This window comes from Notamacropus eugenii, chromosome 1 (assembly GCF_028372415.1).
Source record: "Notamacropus eugenii isolate mMacEug1 chromosome 1, mMacEug1.pri_v2, whole genome shotgun sequence".
In the NCBI taxonomy this organism is placed as follows: Eukaryota; Metazoa; Chordata; class Mammalia; order Diprotodontia; family Macropodidae; genus Notamacropus; species Notamacropus eugenii.
Window position 1 is genome coordinate 307,527,794 of NC_092872.1, and position 18,251 is coordinate 307,546,044.

At 37.7% G+C, this 18,251-nt stretch overlaps 1 protein-coding gene across 3 annotated transcripts in view; it reads left to right on the forward strand.

The window, feature by feature from the left end:
* The window catches only part of LOC140517833 (uncharacterized), a 68,542-nt gene extending 52,472 nt beyond the window's left edge, over positions 1 to 16,070 (forward strand). Inside the window, exons 2-3 of one of the 3 annotated variants that reach the window (XM_072629426.1) lie at positions 10,080 to 10,271; positions 13,870 to 16,070. The gene's annotated coding sequence lies outside the window, so the exon portion shown is untranslated. The remainder of the gene's footprint in view (positions 1 to 10,079; positions 10,272 to 13,869) is intronic. The other 2 variants (XM_072629424.1, XM_072629425.1) reach the window with 2 other exon arrangements.
* Positions 16,071 to 18,251: the final 2,181 nt, after the last annotated feature.

Genomic DNA, 18,251 nt, shown 5'->3' on the forward strand with positions numbered 1-18,251 from the left:
CCAGCCTTGACAATCCTGCTTCTGACACATACTGGGTGGGGCATCTCTAGTCAGTGTCCTGGTCAACTCTTATTTAAGACTAAACTGTATAGAAAGTACCACTGATATACACATGTAAATACATTTACCCCAGCCTTTAATTTATTTTAAACTTGTTAATACTTTGCTACAGTCACTGCTGCCTCTCTAATAATCAGCAATGATAGTCCTCATCTAGGCAGGCAGTCTTACGTGCAGCTAACAATTATTATCATCATCGGCAAAAATTATTTCAATATATAAAAGATTATATATGAACCCATGAACTTTGGTTATGTACATTTTTTAAAGTATATATCAAATTTAACAAAGCAGGAACAAAATTTCCTGTGTCCCTCTTCTGACTTTTCCCACAAACTTTTTTGGAACATACAGTCCATCCTCAGCACTCACATGTTTAATTTCCACAACTTCAAACACCTGCATGATTTCATCAGTAACCTCATTTTTACTTTTGTGTTGGCAACTGCTCATATTCATAGCTATTTGAAGTAGAGAAAAATAAGAGGCACAATGACTGCAAGTTTGTGGAGCAGCTGGTGTCCTACTAGGTGTTTCACTGGTCCTGTTCACCTCCAGGGCATTCTTTGCATATTTTCATTGTTTGCCTTTAAAATTTCAAGTTGTGTGTTGCAATTATACCCCTAAAGTCCAGTGCAAGTCTTTTGGGCTCTAAGGTGACACTGAGAACTCATTAGTCTTGGAATCTTCCAACAGCAGTTACTAAAGTCCAGCAACCTCTCCCTCAGTTTTCAGAGGACAACTAAGGTAGAGAGAGGTTTACGGCAGTAGAATATACCATTAAAACACCCTCACACCACCATCCAACACAATGGAAGATAAGATTCGAGTTTAGTTTTAAGAATCTTATTTGTTATGTAGCACTTATGGTACAGTAGATTTCATGGGTCATGAAAAGTTAATATTGTCCGAAGTCAATGTTTTGGGCGTTTTTGAGATGTTAGCACAAAAACTCAATTCTAGGGAATTAGTTTTGCACTTTACTAATTTTATTTTGTGTACTGCATTTTATGGGTTTTTCATCATTACTTTATTAGGAAATGCCCATTATCAGAATATGAAGAATATATCCAGAAAAGTATATTTTCAGCCATCTCTAGTGAAAGATTATAGTGTGTTGTTGGTTTTTTTCTGATGGTCACAGGAACCTAACATTCAATGTGTCAACATTTGCAAGTTTTACTTTCACACCTTTTTCTAGCAATGTTACCCCCATGCAGGTTGAGGATTGATTGGAACTACAGACTGCAATACCACTGCACAGAGGAATGCCTCCCTCGCCCGTATTTTTTGGGTTTGTTTTTTTTTTAACTCAGTTCAAAATGTACCAACTGAGGAAAATACAATTTTAGAACTGGAAAGAGGCTTTGAGATTATCTAATTTAGGAATGGGGAACCTGAGGCCTCAAGACCATATGTGGCCCTCTAGGTCCTCAAGGGTGGCCTTCTCACCGAATTCAAATTTCACAGAACAAATTCCCTTAAGAAAAGGGAGTGAAGTGTGAATTCGGTCAAAGGGCCTCCCTTGAGGACTCAGAGGGCTGCAGGTCCCTCACCCCAGATCTAGCCCAATGGAGGCACAGAGGGGCTGAGGTTACACAGGCAGTAAATGACAGATTCTGGACTAAATCCTGAAATAAGAGACGCTCAGCCAGACAATTAGAGCAACTCAAAAAGTGCGTTAAGGAGATCACAGTCAGAACGCAGAAGGTCTTAAAGCTCCTCAGCAGAACAGGGAGATTGAGGAAAAAAGGACTTATTTTTGCCTAATAAATAATTTTGATATTAAGAGGTACAGACCAGTAGGATAGTGCCTGCACTTCTAGTCTAGTGTTCTTTCAGCGTAACTGTGTGGCTTGTCTTAAAACCCTCTCCACACACTGCAATTGGAACCAAGAGCCTCTGACATCCTACAGCATCCACTGATTAATGCCATCATCAGATACTATCTTGTGAAACTTCGTACCGAAATGCTACCTTTTTATTGTTATAGAACTGTGTATCTTTTATCACCCTAATTAGATTATGAGCTTCTCAACAGGAGGAATTTTGAAAATTTCTCTGGGTTTCCAATAAGGTCTATTAAAACATGCATGTAGTAAGTGCTTATAAAATAAAGTTCCTTTGGAGGAGTACACCATATCACTTGAGCACTGCAATATTATAACTAAATGATATGAAATACATTCTTGATTCACTGACTTCATAAATCTTTAAATGGGGGGGGAGGTGTTTGGCAAGGCAACAGGGGTTAAGTGACTGGCCCAGGAGTAAGTGTCAAGTGTCTGAGGCTGGACCTGACCTCAGTTCTTCCTGACTACAGGGCCCATGCTGTATCTCCTATGCCACTTAGCTGCCCCTTAAATCTTTAAGGATTTTCAAAAAATAGCCTAAAGATTCACAAATTTCTTTTTTCTTCTCATGAAATCAGATGTCTCTGTCTGGCAACAACTCTGGTTTTAAACAGCAATGAATAGTATTTGTATGTGGTACTGAAGTATCCATAAAGAAGCACTGTGTCCCAATGAGAAGCCAGTGGAATTTTGTTCCAAGCCCAAATGGAAGTAATCATGAGGAAAAGAAAAAGAAGTTAAACCTCCTGAAAAGCCCAAGACAAAACAAGGAAGTATAAGTAGGGATTCAATTATATTAGGAAGGCAATGGCGTTTAACAGAAAAACAAAAAACAATGTATGAACAATCAGGAGATTCCGAGTCCCCACATCTCACAGGGTGATGTTGGGTAACATTCTGTATTTCTATTATTCTCTTTAAAAGTTAGTTATGAATTTGGTTTTCAAATGTGAAAAATTAATTTTGACTTTCAACAAGTAGCCATAACAGGTTTGTCATTACTCCTTCTAAGTCTCTTTCAGTTATCTCTGCATTCATTCCATTTTTGTATATACAGTTTTAACTTAGACAACTGTAGCCAAGGTAGTCTCTCTGGGGCATATGTCTAGCAGCGGTATTGCTAAACCAAAGGCTAGCAGGGTTTAGTGACTTTGTGGGGTTTACTTCAAAATTGCTCTAGAGTTCTACCATGTTTCTCAAAGTGATCAGGGAAAAAGGAAAAGATCATATATAGTGTAAGATATTTATAGCAGCTCTCTGTGGTGACAAGGAAGTGGAAATTGAAAGGACACCTATTAATTGGGGAATGGCTAAACCAGTTACAGTATATGATTGTGATGGAATATTACTGTGCTGTAAGAAATGATGAGCTGCTTGATTTTAGAAAAACAAGAAAGACTTGCAAGAAATAATGAAAAGTTAAATGAAGATAGTCAAGAGAACAGCATATATAACATATATATATATACATGAAAAACAGCAATAGTGTTTAAAGAATAATTCTGAATGACCAAGTTATTTTGATTATAAGTACTCAAGCCAACTACAAAAGATCTATGAAGCTGCTAGCCCCCTCCAGAGAAATAAGTGATAAAAAGAACTATGCACAGAATGATTTTATATACATTTATAAATCTGTGTCAAATGATGGCCTTCTCTAGTATGGCTTGGGGAGGGAGGGAAACACTTTGGAACTTAAAATGTAACAAAAAAAAAATTAAAATTAATTTAAAAGATTCTACCAACATGTGTATGGTATGTTTGTCCTTGAATAGCCTCTTCAAGAATTACCATTTTTCACTTTTGTCACTTCTGCCAATCTGATGAGATAGAATTTCAGAGGTTACTTAATTTGCTTTTCTCTAATTATTAGTAATATATGTGTTTATTGATAGCTTGCCTATTTCTTTGGGGAAATGGCTCTTATTTTTATATTTTTATCACCTATACATCTTCGTATATCACACCTTAAGATCAGATAATTTTCCTATAAACATTTTCCCCCAAGTCTCCTTTCTAATTCTAGTTGTAGTGATTTTGTTTATGAAAAAGTTTTTCAATTTATGTTATCAAAATTGTCCATTTTACCTCCTACAATCATTTCTATCAAATATGTGGCTAAGAACTGTTTCCTAATTCATAGTTGAAAAAGTTATCTCCTATTCTAATTTGTTTACATGACCTTTTATTGAAAACTCTAGGTAAGAGGTTCTTAACATTTTTTGTGTCATACTCTTACAGCTAGTAAATTCTTCCAACAACACCTCATAACAATTTGTTTTTTGTTTGTTTTTGTTGTTGCTCTGCGAGGCAATCAGGGGTTTAATGACTTACCCAGGATCACACAGCTAGTAAGTGTCAATGTCTGCGAAAACATTTGAACTCAGGTCTTCCGGACTCCAGGGCCACTGCTCAATAAATCGTTTTTAAAGACATTGCCAGGCAGCCAAAAAGCTTTTTTAAGAACTTATATGCCAGGCACTGTGCTAGGATCTGGGGATACAAGGAAAGCATAAAGGCAGATCCTGCTCTCAAACAGTACAGTCTAATGTGGGAGACAACATACAAGCAACTATGGACAAATAAGCTACAGAATGAAGTCATCAGACGTCAGAGGGAGAAGAGGATGTATTCCCCCACAGGGGAGTGATGTTTACAAAGGTAAAATTGACATGCTTTGTCAACAGAGTGGATTGAGTGGGAGGAAGTGAGGATTTGAAGATGACAAGTTGTTTGGGAACCTGGGTGACTAGGGAGGATGGTAGTACCTTGGATAATGGGATGGACATTAGGAAGAAGGAAGTGTTTGGGGGGAGTAGGTAATAAGTTCAGTTTTGGACACATTGAGTTTAAGATGTCTAAGGGACATCCAATTCAAGACATTCAATAAGTAGTTGGAGATAAGAAACTCAAGCCCAGGGGAGGATAGGGCTAGATCAGGGGCAGGGAACCTGCAGCCTTAAGCCCACATGTGGCCTTATATGTCCTTAAGTGCAGCCTTTTGACTGAATCCAAATTTTAAAGAACAAGTCCTTTTATTTTTATTAATATATTTTTGTTTGTCTTTTATATTTTATTTTATTTTAAAAATGAACATCACCTTCCCCTCTCAGCGTGCCTTCCATTTACTCAATATTCTTTATAATTTACATGTTGTACCCCCAATGGACTCCTTGAGGGCAGAGATTGTTTTGGCTTTCTTTGAATCCCCAGGGCTTAGCACACAGTAAGTGCTTAATAAATACTTGTTTACTTGAGCTGAACATCAAAGTATCAGTAAGACTGGTAACATTTCTTTGGTGATAATAAAACTTGTAATGACTGCCAAGATTGACTGTAACAGGTCCAAAGAAGAAAAGAAGTATTACAGAGAAATATGGTTAAGAATTTAAATAAATTTAATTTATCCTTCAAATATTAATCAGACTACCAGGTAACAGTATGGTAGCAATGTGCATTCATATGATGAGTTTTTTTTTTAAATAAACGAAAATACTTCTGGAGAGGTATAATCATAAGATTATAATCTGACTACAGGTTACTGTAGTAATAATAAAGTTGTAAGGAAAAAGTACTTTATCATCTCCACAGGAAAATAATCACAACACTGAAGGAACGGTATCAAAACATAAATTATATATAGTTATAAAATAATTGATAAAAATTTCACAAGCCTAATTTGATTCTTATTTTAAAAGACTATATTTTAAGCACTAGTACCTCTCTACACATTTATAATGATAATTTTTATTAGATTTTGTGATTGAACTATTAACCAGACCAATATTATCTCAGTTTTTTTTAACCTATAAAAACGGAGATCTAATTAGACCAAAAGTGACTGTAACTGAGACTTACTACTTTCTGAATCTTATTTTACTGAAGGAGAAAATGGTGAGGGAAAAGGAGGGAGGGGTTGGAGAAGCAAAAAAAGAACATACCTTTCTCCAATTATAGTTCTGGCATTTAGCAGTCCCACTTTGTATTCTCAAAGTTTTATTAACAGAATATATACTTTGCTTTCACTTTTTTGTTGGTCTGACTCTTTGTGACCCCATTTGAGGTATTCTTGGCAATGATATTGGAGAGCTCTGCCATTTCCTTTTCCAGCTCATTTTACAGATGAGGAAACTGAGGCAAACAGGGTTAAGTGACTTGCCTGGAGTCACACACTAGTGTTTGAGGGCAGATTTGAATTTAGTAAGATGAGTCTCCTGACTCTAGGCCTGGCGCCATCTAGCTGCCCAATAGAATATATACTTTTCTTTAATGCTCTACCACCTCTGTGACCAAGTCACACCTTCAAAATAATGGTAACTGCCTTTTAAAATTATCTTAGGCATACTCCATCTGTCTTGCAGAAAAGAACACAAGGTGAATTCAGTTCAGGTCACTAAATGAGTATGGTGATGAATTAAGAAAGTTATGATGGCAAATTTATTTTGAAGAGACCAGGAATAGCAATTGATGCAAAATTATTATAATTTACTGTGAAATAAAAATTTCATCCTATTATCTCTATTTTCTTTGCTTTATGCATTAAAAAAACGTACTGTGTCAACTGAACCAGCTTTGTTCTTCAAAGTACTATTAAATTTCAGTCCTTCTTGGTGTTAGGAAACATAACTAACATTTGCTGACAATTGGCTAAAGCTAAAAAATTGTTAACAAGCATTTGTCAAGAGTTTTCTACATTCCAAGCACTGTGCTAAGTACAGGGGATACAAATAAAGGCAAAAAAACCAGTTTCTGCTCTCAAGGAATTCACCGTCTACTGGAGGAGACTACACGAAAGCAACTATGTAAAATAAGATATGTACAGGACAAACTGATGATAATCAACAAAAAAAGGCACTAACATTAAGGGGCATCAAAAGAGGCTTCTGAAACTGCAACTTGAAGGAAATCAGGGAAGCAAGGTGGTAGAGATGAGGAGTGAATTGCCAATTACTGTATTTCACTGCATAATTGTCACAGATTTTATGTAAAATTTATGCGAAAAGAGTGGAGTGTGAACATTATGTGAAGCTTTTAAAAAATTGTGTGCTGGTATTACTTTAAAGTCATTTATTACTAAACTGTAAACTGTAAAATACTAAACTGTATCACTGGCAGATGAACTGCACAATTTAGGTATTGCGGGAAGATGCAAGTCTTACCACATCATGTGACTTTCTCGTGGCAGCTTCGCCTGCCCACCCACTCCCCTTGCACCTCCAGCTCTTCACTGGTTGAGTGCCCATACCATTAGCACTGCAACACTCTAAACAAACCACACAAGTCGGCTTTTAGAAATACACTGACAATGTGCATGCGCTGAGAATTCTAGGCTCACAACTCACAGTGAGTGAAAGGTAAAGCATATCCATATGCCACTGGTAAATACATTGCTGCTCTGTTTATTAAGTGGCACGACGAACAGAATTATACCATGTGACAATTACACGATGAAAGTTACAAACCAATTTTTGGACTGGAGAAAGACACACAGGGTGTGACGATTACATGGTAAAATATAGCAATTTATAGAATTATTAACTGATTTATTACAACACAGATAAAAGGGGAAAAAATAACCTGGAAGTGGTTCAGCTATTCATCCTTGCTTTCTACCCATCAACTCACTGCACCCAGCTTGTTCAGGGGTAGGAGTGGCTATTATATATTATATTAGTCTGATATGTCATACACATACATACATATATACACATACATGTCATATATACACTATTATATAGTCTGAGTCCATGAGATCTCAGGTTATATGATTAAGGGAGTGGGACTAGTAGGAGAGAGAGAAGGGACAGGAACACCCAATTGTTTTTGGATACCTTCAGGGAAAGACCATGACAGCAACAAACAGTAGAGTAATACTTTAATCATAGTTTAATAAGTGACAGAGAACACAGAGGCAAATGGAATGGGAGGATAGGGTCATGGTGGAGGAGAGTCTAGGGTCTCATTTTTATATAGTTCTGCTAGTAGGGCAGAGACTCTTATCTGTGACACCTTAGGGTTAATTCTTTAACATACCCACATCGCTAAAAATTGGTAACACATTAGAATTAGTTCATTAGCCTAATGTTTTGCTGGTGTTCTACTGCTACTGCACACACTTAGTGTATAACATAGACAGTAAGCAGGACTGCTTCCCTTAATTTAGCACCTAGTCTCAGGATGTGATCTTAGTTAATTTATGAGACGGTTTCCAGTGGCTCCTATGCTCCTCTACTTTATGAGACAGTTTACAAGTAATTTACTCCCCCCTAATTTATGGGACAGTCTCTGAGTTCTAAGTTCCCCTTTTCAATCTTACTTCCTACTACTGTTACATGTATAGACACACACACGTACATACATGTGTATACATATACACATACATATGTATATACATATATACAAATATATTTACTTACTATGCTAACTAGAATGGGGGGGGGGGCAGGAATTTAGTCAGGGGTCCAGAACTATTTTAACAGGAGGTAGAGAATTCCAGGCAAGGGAAAATGTCTGAAGTTGGGAAATGAAGTGTCTCTATGAGGAAGAGTAAGAAGGGCCAGTGTTACTGGATTGTAGAGTGTGTGGAAGAGAGGAAAGTGTAAAAAAAGGCTGCACAAAGAGGAAGTGGCAAGATCATGAAAGGCCTTAAAAGTCAAACAAAAAATTGTATGTATTACCCCAGAAAAGCCACTGGAGTTTACTGAATGGGAGGTGTCTTGATCAGACTTGTGTTTTATGAAAATCAAGATAGTAGCTGAGTGGAGAACGATGACAGTCAGCACTTATATTTACATATACCATTTGATCCTCACAACAACCCTGGGAGATAAATGCTATTTACTCCATTTTACAGATGAAAAAATGGAGGCAGACAGAGGTGAGCCACATAGCTAGTGAGTGTCTAAAGTTCGATTTAAAATCTGGTTTCAGCATTCTATCCACTATGCTTCCTAGCTGCCTTGTGGATGCGTTGGACTGGGGAGCAATTCAAGTCAGGAAGAACAACCAAAAGGCTAACGCAGTAGTCCAAATGTGAAGTGATGACGGACTGTATCAGGATGGTGGCAATGTCAGAGGAGAAATGGGTACACACTAGAGATGTTGTGGAAGGTAACAGATTTTGGCTGCTATATGAATATGGGTAGTAGATGAGAGAGAGTGAGGAGTTGAAGATAAAACCTAGTTTGCAAGCCTCAATGACTGGGAGGATGGCAGTAACCTGGGCAGTTAGGAAAACTGGGAAGAGGAGAGGGCATAGGGGAAAAACAGGAAGATATCAGTTCAAAAGTCACAGAGCAGGGCATGAGGACCAAATGAAGAAATAGATAGCAAATATTACAAGAGTTCAGAAGAAAGATTATGAGATAGAACATCTTTAGATGAAGAAATGTGATACAAATCTTGGAAGATGGACAGAATTTATATAGGCAAGGAGGAAAGGAAGGGAATTTAGAAGGAATACTGAGCTAAGACTCCAGATTGAATTACTGCTGTAGTCCCTCGTGATTTTCTTATGGAATAGCATGGTACAATGGAAAGAGTGCTGGATTTGGGGTCAAAGAACTAGGGTTCAAATACTGATTCTGTTACTGAACAACCCTCGTGTTCTCAGGCAAATCACGTAATTTCTCTTAGCCCTTGGGCTTCCTCTGCAAAATGAGAAAGTTGAACTAGATGACTTCAGAAGTCATTTCCAGCTCTAAATGTATGATTCTATGATCCCACACAGAAGAAATGTGAGGTAGGTAACAGTAGCTGGACAGATTTGTTGTGAGCCAAAGAAAGTAATAGCTGATGTCAACTGGGGGGGGGGGGGAGTGGTTGAGCTAGTCAACATTTATGGACACACCCAGCATAGTGTCCACATCCACTTCCACTTCCACTTCTTATTCCATCAAATTGTTTTAATTACTAATTTACTTTCCTAATTTGTTTTATTTACCTTGCCAACTACTTCCTCTTCAGATCCTTAATCCTCCTTAATCTAGTTCTTTTTCTCCCTCAACTTTTTCTCACATTAGTCAGGCCTGTTTTGTTTCTCCTGTAATTGAGGGAAAGTAGGAAATCAGGGAAAGGAGGAGACTGCTGCCTAGACTGGATAGGACAATGATTAGTGACAAAAGGCAAAGCCCTTTAATTCTTATTTTGCATATTTTCTCTGCTAAGGAAGATGAGAGAAGAATGGCTAATAGAGAATCAATACCCAAGATGATTAAGCAGACAGATAACCTGGCTGTCCTTCACAAGTTCAAATCACTTGATCTGGAAGTTCATCATTCTTGAGAATTGAAAAGACTGACAGATGTCATTGCTGAGCCACCATCAGCAATTTCCGAAAGCTAATGGGGAATACAAGAGGTAAGACTGAGGAACGGCAAATTTTGCCCTGATTTTCCAAAAACTCAAAGAGAACAGTAACTATATGCCAGTTAGCCCAACTTCAATTCCTGGTAAAATTCTAAAATGAATCATTAAAGAGATGGTAGATACTAGAAAAGAAAGTGCTAATTATAAAGAGCTAGTACAGTTTCACTACAAACAGGTCATGCCAGACTAAACTTATTTCCTTTTTTAACAAAGTTATTAAACCAGCAGATCAGGAGAAGGGTATGGATAATTTACAGAGGTTTTACCCCAGCATTTGATCAAATATCTCATACTATTCTTGTGGAAGAAAATATAGAGATGCATACTAGTTAAGTCAAAGATAGTATATCCATCAAATCTGCAGAAAACACAAAGCTGGAAAGAATAGCTACCATGCAGGATGACATCATCAGGATTCAGAAAGAATGTTGATAAGTTGGAGAGCACAGAGGGAAAGTCACATGCTTGTGTCCAAAAAGTCAATTATCACAAGTATAGGAAGAGGGAGGTCCTAATAACAGCAGTTTGTCTGAAAAAGATCCAGGGGTCTGAGTGGTCTGCAGGCACGAGTCAGTAGTATACTATGGCAGCCAAACCAGCAAATGTAATCTGGGGCTGCATTAAGAAAGGCAAAAGCTCCCAGAAATCAGGTGATCTTCTCTCTGAACTGTTCCCTAGTCAGACAATAGCTGGGTCACTTCATTTAGTTCTAGGTACCACAATTTAACAATGCCACCGATAAGATGGAAAGCACTGAGAAGAAGGCAACTAGGAATCCATGTCGTGTGATGATAAGTTAAAGGAACTGGGTATTTTTGATCTGGAGAATGGGGGGAGATGACAGAGGATGGGGAAGAGACAGGAAATGACAGCTATGTTCAGGAAGAAAAATATTAAATTTGTCTGGCCCCAGAAGCCAGAACAGGAGCAATGTGTGGAAATACGGACTAATTCAAGGTTTGATGTCAGGTAAAACTTTCTAACAATTATTGTTCAGTCATTTTTTCAGTTGTGTCCAACTCTTCATGACCCCATGTGGGGTTTTCTTAACAGAGATACTATAGTGGTTTGCCATTCTCCAGTTCATTTTACAGATGAGGAAACTGAGGCAAAAAGGGTTAAATGACTTGCTCAGGGTCACACCGCTAGTAAGTGTTATAAGAAGGATTTGAGTCTGGGAAAATGAGTCTTGCTGCCACTAGGCCAGGTGCTTTATCCACTGTGCCACCTAGCTGCCTTTCTGACAATTAGAGCTATCCAAAAATCAGGATAAACTACTTCAGAGGTAGAATGTTCCCTTTTACTGAAGACCTTCAGGCAAACACTGATGACAAGTTGTTGACTAGGTTCTAATGGCCTCATCCTAAGCAATACCAGGGAGGCTGTATTTCTGTCAGCCTCTCCCTCCAACAAGCATTTACAATTGAGCACTTACTATGTGCCAGGTGCTGTGGTAAGGACCAGGAAAATAAATACAAATAAAAAGACAAGCTCTGGCTTCAAAGAGGGCATTTTAATGGGGAAAGACAGCAATAAAAAGAAAGTGAAAAGCAGGGAAAAGGGAGGGAGCAGAAGGTAATGATGAAAGAAGACTGAAGAGTCAGGAGTATAACTGGGGAAGGAAGGAAGGAAGAAAGGAAGGAAGGAAAGGAGAGAAGCAGGCAGAGGGGGAGAGAGGAAGCAAGAAAGGAAGGCAGGCAGGCAGGCCTGGGGCCATTTCTCAAATCTAAGTTCTTGGAGAAGGGGCAGGTTTCTCCAGCAATTCTGCCTTGTTCACTTTAGTTTTTTGTCACAAATCTAATGGCAAAAAGAGCAGCATACAACATTTTTTGTTAGCTGAACCTAAAAAATAGCTTGCTTTTTTAAAAAAGTTTCCTGTGTGCCCAGCACAGCTGTATCTTCAATGTGAATTGTGCTACCAAGACCTACCCAAGTGATTTTTAATGCACAGCGTGTTGACATCCTTCATCCTCTCCAGATTTTCAGTTCCCAAACCTAACCCAATCCTACTAGTTCTTTGACCCTAGGTCAGTCACTTAACCATTAAACATCAGTTTATTTATTTGTAAAATAAGGGGGGTTGAACTAGATGAGGTCACTTCCTGCTCTAAATCTCTGATCCAGCACCTTTTTAACTCAGAAATTATGTGATTTTTATCAACCCTTTTTATAAATACATGCTCATAATTATTTCAAATGAAACAAAGTGAGAGATAGTTAATACAGAAGATGACAAAATCAGAATTTAAAAAGATTTTAAGACTGGAAATGGGGGGTTCGAACCAACAAGACAAAGTCCAACAGTAGTAAATGTAAAGTCCTATATCAAAATTCAGTTCTGTTAGTATAATAAATAAGGAGGTCTAGACTGAAAACAGTTCATTTGAAAAGGTAACTCAAAGTTTAAGTTGGCAAGTTCAGTATGAACCCAGAATGTGACACTAACAAAGCTAAGGCAAATCCCAACTGAAATAATGCTAGTGTGGTATCTATATTCCAGGGTATAATAGGCTGAGAAGTAAACAATACAACTTGGCTGCCATATTCAGATTTGATTGTTACACAGAGAAAATGCTGGATTTGGTGTCAGTCACCTTAATGTCTTTGGTCCTCAGTTTCCTTATCTGTTAAAAAATGGGAGGTAGGGGGTGGGCAGGGTTGTAACAAATTACTTCTAAGTCTCTTCCAGGTCTAACAGAGAGAGGAATATTGTAGGGAATTATAACAGGTATAAAATGGGTATATAACTAGCATTGTTTCACCTAGAGGACAGAAGGCAGGAGAGGAGAAGTTTGGTATATAACAGCTGTTTTCAATCATTCGAAATGCTAAGATATGAAAAGCTGAATGGGCTTTTTCTATGCTTCTCAAGAGAGCAGAACTAGGAGAGGAAAAAGTTTGAATTGTGGCTCATTATTATATTGTGAACTTGGGCAATTTGCAACTTCTCTAACACTCAGTTTTCTTATTTGGAAAATGGGAATGTTGTATTAGAGAATTCAGGGGTGGGGAACCTGCAGCCGATGCCACACGTGGCCTTCAAGGGCCTTGGGTGCAACCTTTTAACCAAGTCCAAATTTTATAGAACAAATCCTTTTATTAAGCGGATTTGTTCTGTGAAGTTTGGATTCAGTCAAAGAGCCACATTTGAGGACCTAGAGGTTCCCCACTCCTGACCTAGTTCCTGACAGTCAGGTGTCAGAAGTAGACCTAGAACTAGTAGAACTAGACCTGAAATCAGGAAGACCTGAGTTCAAACTTGGCCTTAGACATTAACTAGTAGCCTAACCCTTGTCAACTCACTTAACCTACCTGCCTCAGTTTCCTCATCTGTAAAATAGGTATAAAAACGGAACCTCTCTGGGTTGTTGTGAGGATAAAATAAGATAATATTTATAAAGTACTTACAAGCCTTAAAGTGTTATATAAATGCTATTATTATTATAATGTATAATTAAAATATATTATAGTATACATGTATAATTATAATACAGTCTTTCCCACTCTAACTTATGATACTATTAATCTAAGTTACAAGGAAAAAGATGTTAGCTTTTTAGAACTAACAAAGAAACATGCTGTCTTGCAGAGCAGTTAACTTCTCAAGGCTAAACATATTCAAGACCAGTCAGACCAGTTATCCATCAAAAAACCTCTGGAAGGTGGAGGTTCCAAGTCAATTAAGCTCATCATAAGTCCTTCAAAAATAACAAATATAAACACTAAAAACCAGCAGAGTACCAGAAAAAACGGAGATAAAAGAAACCACATAAAATATCCTAAAATGTGTTCCAACAACTAAAGAACACATTAAAAAAATTAAAAGATAACACCAAAAAAAAAATCACAAGGTCAAATAAGAGACTGAAGAGAAAACAATCTGGGAGAAAAACAACCAAAATTTTAAAATACTGAAAAAATTGGGAAGAAATAGTGAAAATTACCAGTATAGAGACTGTAATAAAAAAGCTTCAACAAACAGAATTAACTGATTCATAAACAGAATGACAGTTAATGAAGATCAATTACAAGAAATATAGACACAGAAAAACCACTGAATTAGCAAGATGATTAAAAATATAGAGAATTATGTGATGGAACAGATCAAACACAACAACCTAAGATTGCTGACATCCTTCCCAAGTTAGAAGAAAAACCCAACAAAACAATCAGTACAAGAAGATAAGTTGCAGTAGAGGAATCTAACGTCCAAAGAAATTAAGAATACACAAAGAAAACAGAGGATCCTGAAAATGAAGAATACAAGATTCTATACCCCTGGATACATTATGAACCTCGAAGATAACATCATAAAGGAAAACAAGGAAAAGGGCAAGTTAGAGAAACAAGAAAAAAATAATGTACAAAAACTGAGAAGTATGGGTCATAAATACACAATTACCTACCCAGCAAAACTCACTATGATGATGAAGAATTAGGATTTTGACACACTGCATGCGACACCAAATGCAAAATCATCCACTACCCAACTGGAGATGTAGTACTAGACCTTAGGAGCTAGAGATACAGTATCTGGTAGTTATTCCCATAAACATGCCAGCTGAAGACCTGCGTTCTTTAAAGGAAGACCTGAGTTCTTTAAAGGAAAGATTATAGAGTTGATAGTTGAAGTGATCTTTATAAATAACAGATATTATTAGGAAATATACTCCAAAAGCTAATTTTCCATATAATTGGAGTTTAACCTTTTAAATGTTAAAACACTGATTTCAATCATTTTTGATGGGACATTTTAGAAAACATACTATCGCAGATGTCAATGATACCACTATTTGACACATACCGCAAGGACGTCAAAATATCCTTTATAGTTATGCTGTTTACAGAAACAAAGAATTGCAAAGAAAGTGGGTGACCCATCAATTGGGAATTCTGGAAAAAGTATATATAGACTCTCACTAAACTACAGGAAATGGTAAACATGAAGATTTCTGAGGAACTAAAGAAGCCTTACATGAACTGATAAGAGAGCAAAACCAGAACAATTTGCAGTATGACCACAAAAAGCAAAAACAGTGAAAGACTTCAGAGCTCTGATCAACGTAGTAACCAAATGAGATTGCCAAGGACTAGTGGTGAAGCACCAATACCCTGCTTATCAGAGAGGTGGCAGAATAGAGGTGGGGAAAGAGATGATTTTGACCATAGTTAATATGCTAATTTCCTTCACTGTACTTTGTTTCAAGGAATAGTTTTATTTAAGGAGAAGTCACTGTGAGCTCTTTGAGAACAGGGCCTGTTTCTTGCCGTTCTTTGCATCTCTCAAGCTTAGCACAGTGCCTGGCACAAAGTAGGCACTTAATTTGAAGTGACTGACTGGGAAGTGACAGAAAGGTAAAAAGCATCAATAAAGCACTTTATCCACTTTGCTATCTAGCCTAAGTTAAATTTCTTCCACTTTTTCACACTAAATGAATTTTGGCTTTCCACTGAGATTTGGATATTACTGATTGCCCCTTCTAACACTGCTCTTTTCATAACATTCTCTCAGCTTTCTCCAGGACGGCCAGTTTTCTACCCTTTCGCCAAGTCAGAAACTTGAACATCCACACCAATAAGCTTTTAACACCTAGTATTGGTCTAAACCAGTGATTTCACTGGCGTATGTTGTTCCTGGTGAGGAAACTCCTTCATCTAATGCTACAGTGGACATCTGCCCAGGATCACAAAGCTAGAAGGTATCGGAAGCAGGACTTGAAGTTCCCCTGTCCTATCTACTACTTCAAACTGCCCTCTCAACTCAAATAATTAAAACATGTTAAATACCCACTATGTAGTTTTCTTTGGTGGCAGAGACTGATGAAGAGGATGGTGCAGAAAGAAGTAGTACAGTCTCTCTCACAACTCCTCTACCAAAGATACAGAGGTTCCCAAAGTGTGTGATACCACCCCCTAGGGGATGCTGGAATGATCCAGGGAAGCAGCAGTAGCCTCTGTGGTATATACTGTGCCAAACTGTGGTAACAGTATGACATGAAAGAAGGCAAATAGCTAAGAATCACAGTTTTTTAGACCATCAATACTTTGACATTTGGTACTCTGCATGTACCAAACGCACAGGTATGGGCGATCTTTGTTCGCTGACCAACAAGGTGACGCTGCTAGACAAGCTAAATCACACCAGCAAGCTGCAGCTAAATAGAAGGACTTTTCCAGGCTCAGCTTGAGTGCCACCCCATTCTAGAGGTCTTTCCCCACTGTTAATGTTATTACTCTCCCCCAGTCCTTTATATTTATTTGGCATATAACATACATACTTATTTGTAGAAATGTATATTCTCCCTTGTGGAATGTAAGCTCCCTGAAGGCACAAGGTCTGGCAGATAATAGGCATTTAAAAGTTTGTAGACTCACTGACTCAACATGGAGAGTACAGTGGCTCATTTAAACAACTTGATTCCCAGAGACTTTGTTGAAGTGATAACCTTTTGTAGGTATAGAAACACTTCTTTCTTTTAAATCAATTCATTCAAAATAGAGGCAAACTCAGTGTAGTAGATAGGGTGCTAGAAGTAGAGAGTCAGGCAAACCTAATTCAACCATGCCTAGTTCAACTATAGGCAAGTCACCTTACTAGAGGCTGGTTATTTCATATATAAAATTTTACATATGGGAAAACACACACATAGATAGATGATAGATAGATAAGATAGACAGACATAAATCTGAATAATACCTGTAAGTGTCTCGTTCACATAGGGGCAAGGCTCAAACCAGATAATATAAATAACTCTTCAAACATTTAAGCACAATTTGTTCTTCAATCATTTCAGTCCTGTCCGACTGTCCTTCCTGACCCCAGTAGGGCTTTCTTGGCATAGACACTGGAGTGGTTTACCATCTCCTTCTCCAGCGCATTTTACACATGAGGAAACTGAGGCAAAATGAGTTAAGTGACTTGCCCAGGGTCACATAGCTAGTAAGTGTCTGAGGCCAGATTTGAATTCAAGATGACCCTTCCTGACACCAGGTTCGGCACTCTATCCACTGCACCACCTAGCTGCCACTATATGAGCACTATATGGACATGAATTGTTATTTGTGAGGTGAAGAAACATTTAAAACACTTCATTGTCCTTTTCCAGTCTATGAATCAAAAACAGAAAATTTTCGTCAAGATGAGCATTCAACAACTTTCACGCTCCTCTTCCCACACACCTAAGTCTTGTCAATCAGATCTCCACAATATCTGACCCCTTCTGTGTACTCACTTCAGGACCTCCTAGACAACAGTTGTCATAACAACAGCCTAATATGTGATCTAAGAGTCTCAAATCCACTCCAATCCATCCAATTTCTCCCAAACTCACAATCATTTCACTCCCCATTCAATAAACTCCAATGCTTCCCTATTACCTCTAGGATCAAATACAAACTGAATTTGTTCTTTATCCTTCATAACCTGGCTCAACCTACCTTTCTAGCTTTTTTATACCTTATCCTTCTCCCTTTCCTACGCTGGTCCACCCAAACTGGCCTTCCCATTTTCATCTTTCCACATGCTATCCCCATTCATGGAATATACTCCCTTTGCCTTAATCAAGCTCCTTATTTCCTTCAAGATTCAGTTAAAAACTCCTTTTTCTACAAGAACCCTTTCCTGATCCTCCAGCCACTAACTAGTGCGTCCCCATACTCTGTATTTATTTTCATTTACATATATATGTATATATATATGTATATGATTGTCTCCTCTTCTCCTTCCCCCAAGAATGTAAGCTCCTGAAGGCAGGATCTGCTTTACCTTTTGTTTTTATTTGCATCTCCAAGATTCAGCAAAGTCTAACACATAGTAGACTTAACAAATGTCTAGTGACTGAACAACCAGGTAGACAGTCAATTTTTCTTTCAAAAACCCATTTAAAATGAAAAATGCATGCTTCTGTTAGGGTGACAGAAGAAAATACAAACTTTTATTGTTGTCATTAAATGAATAAGGATGACCAATTC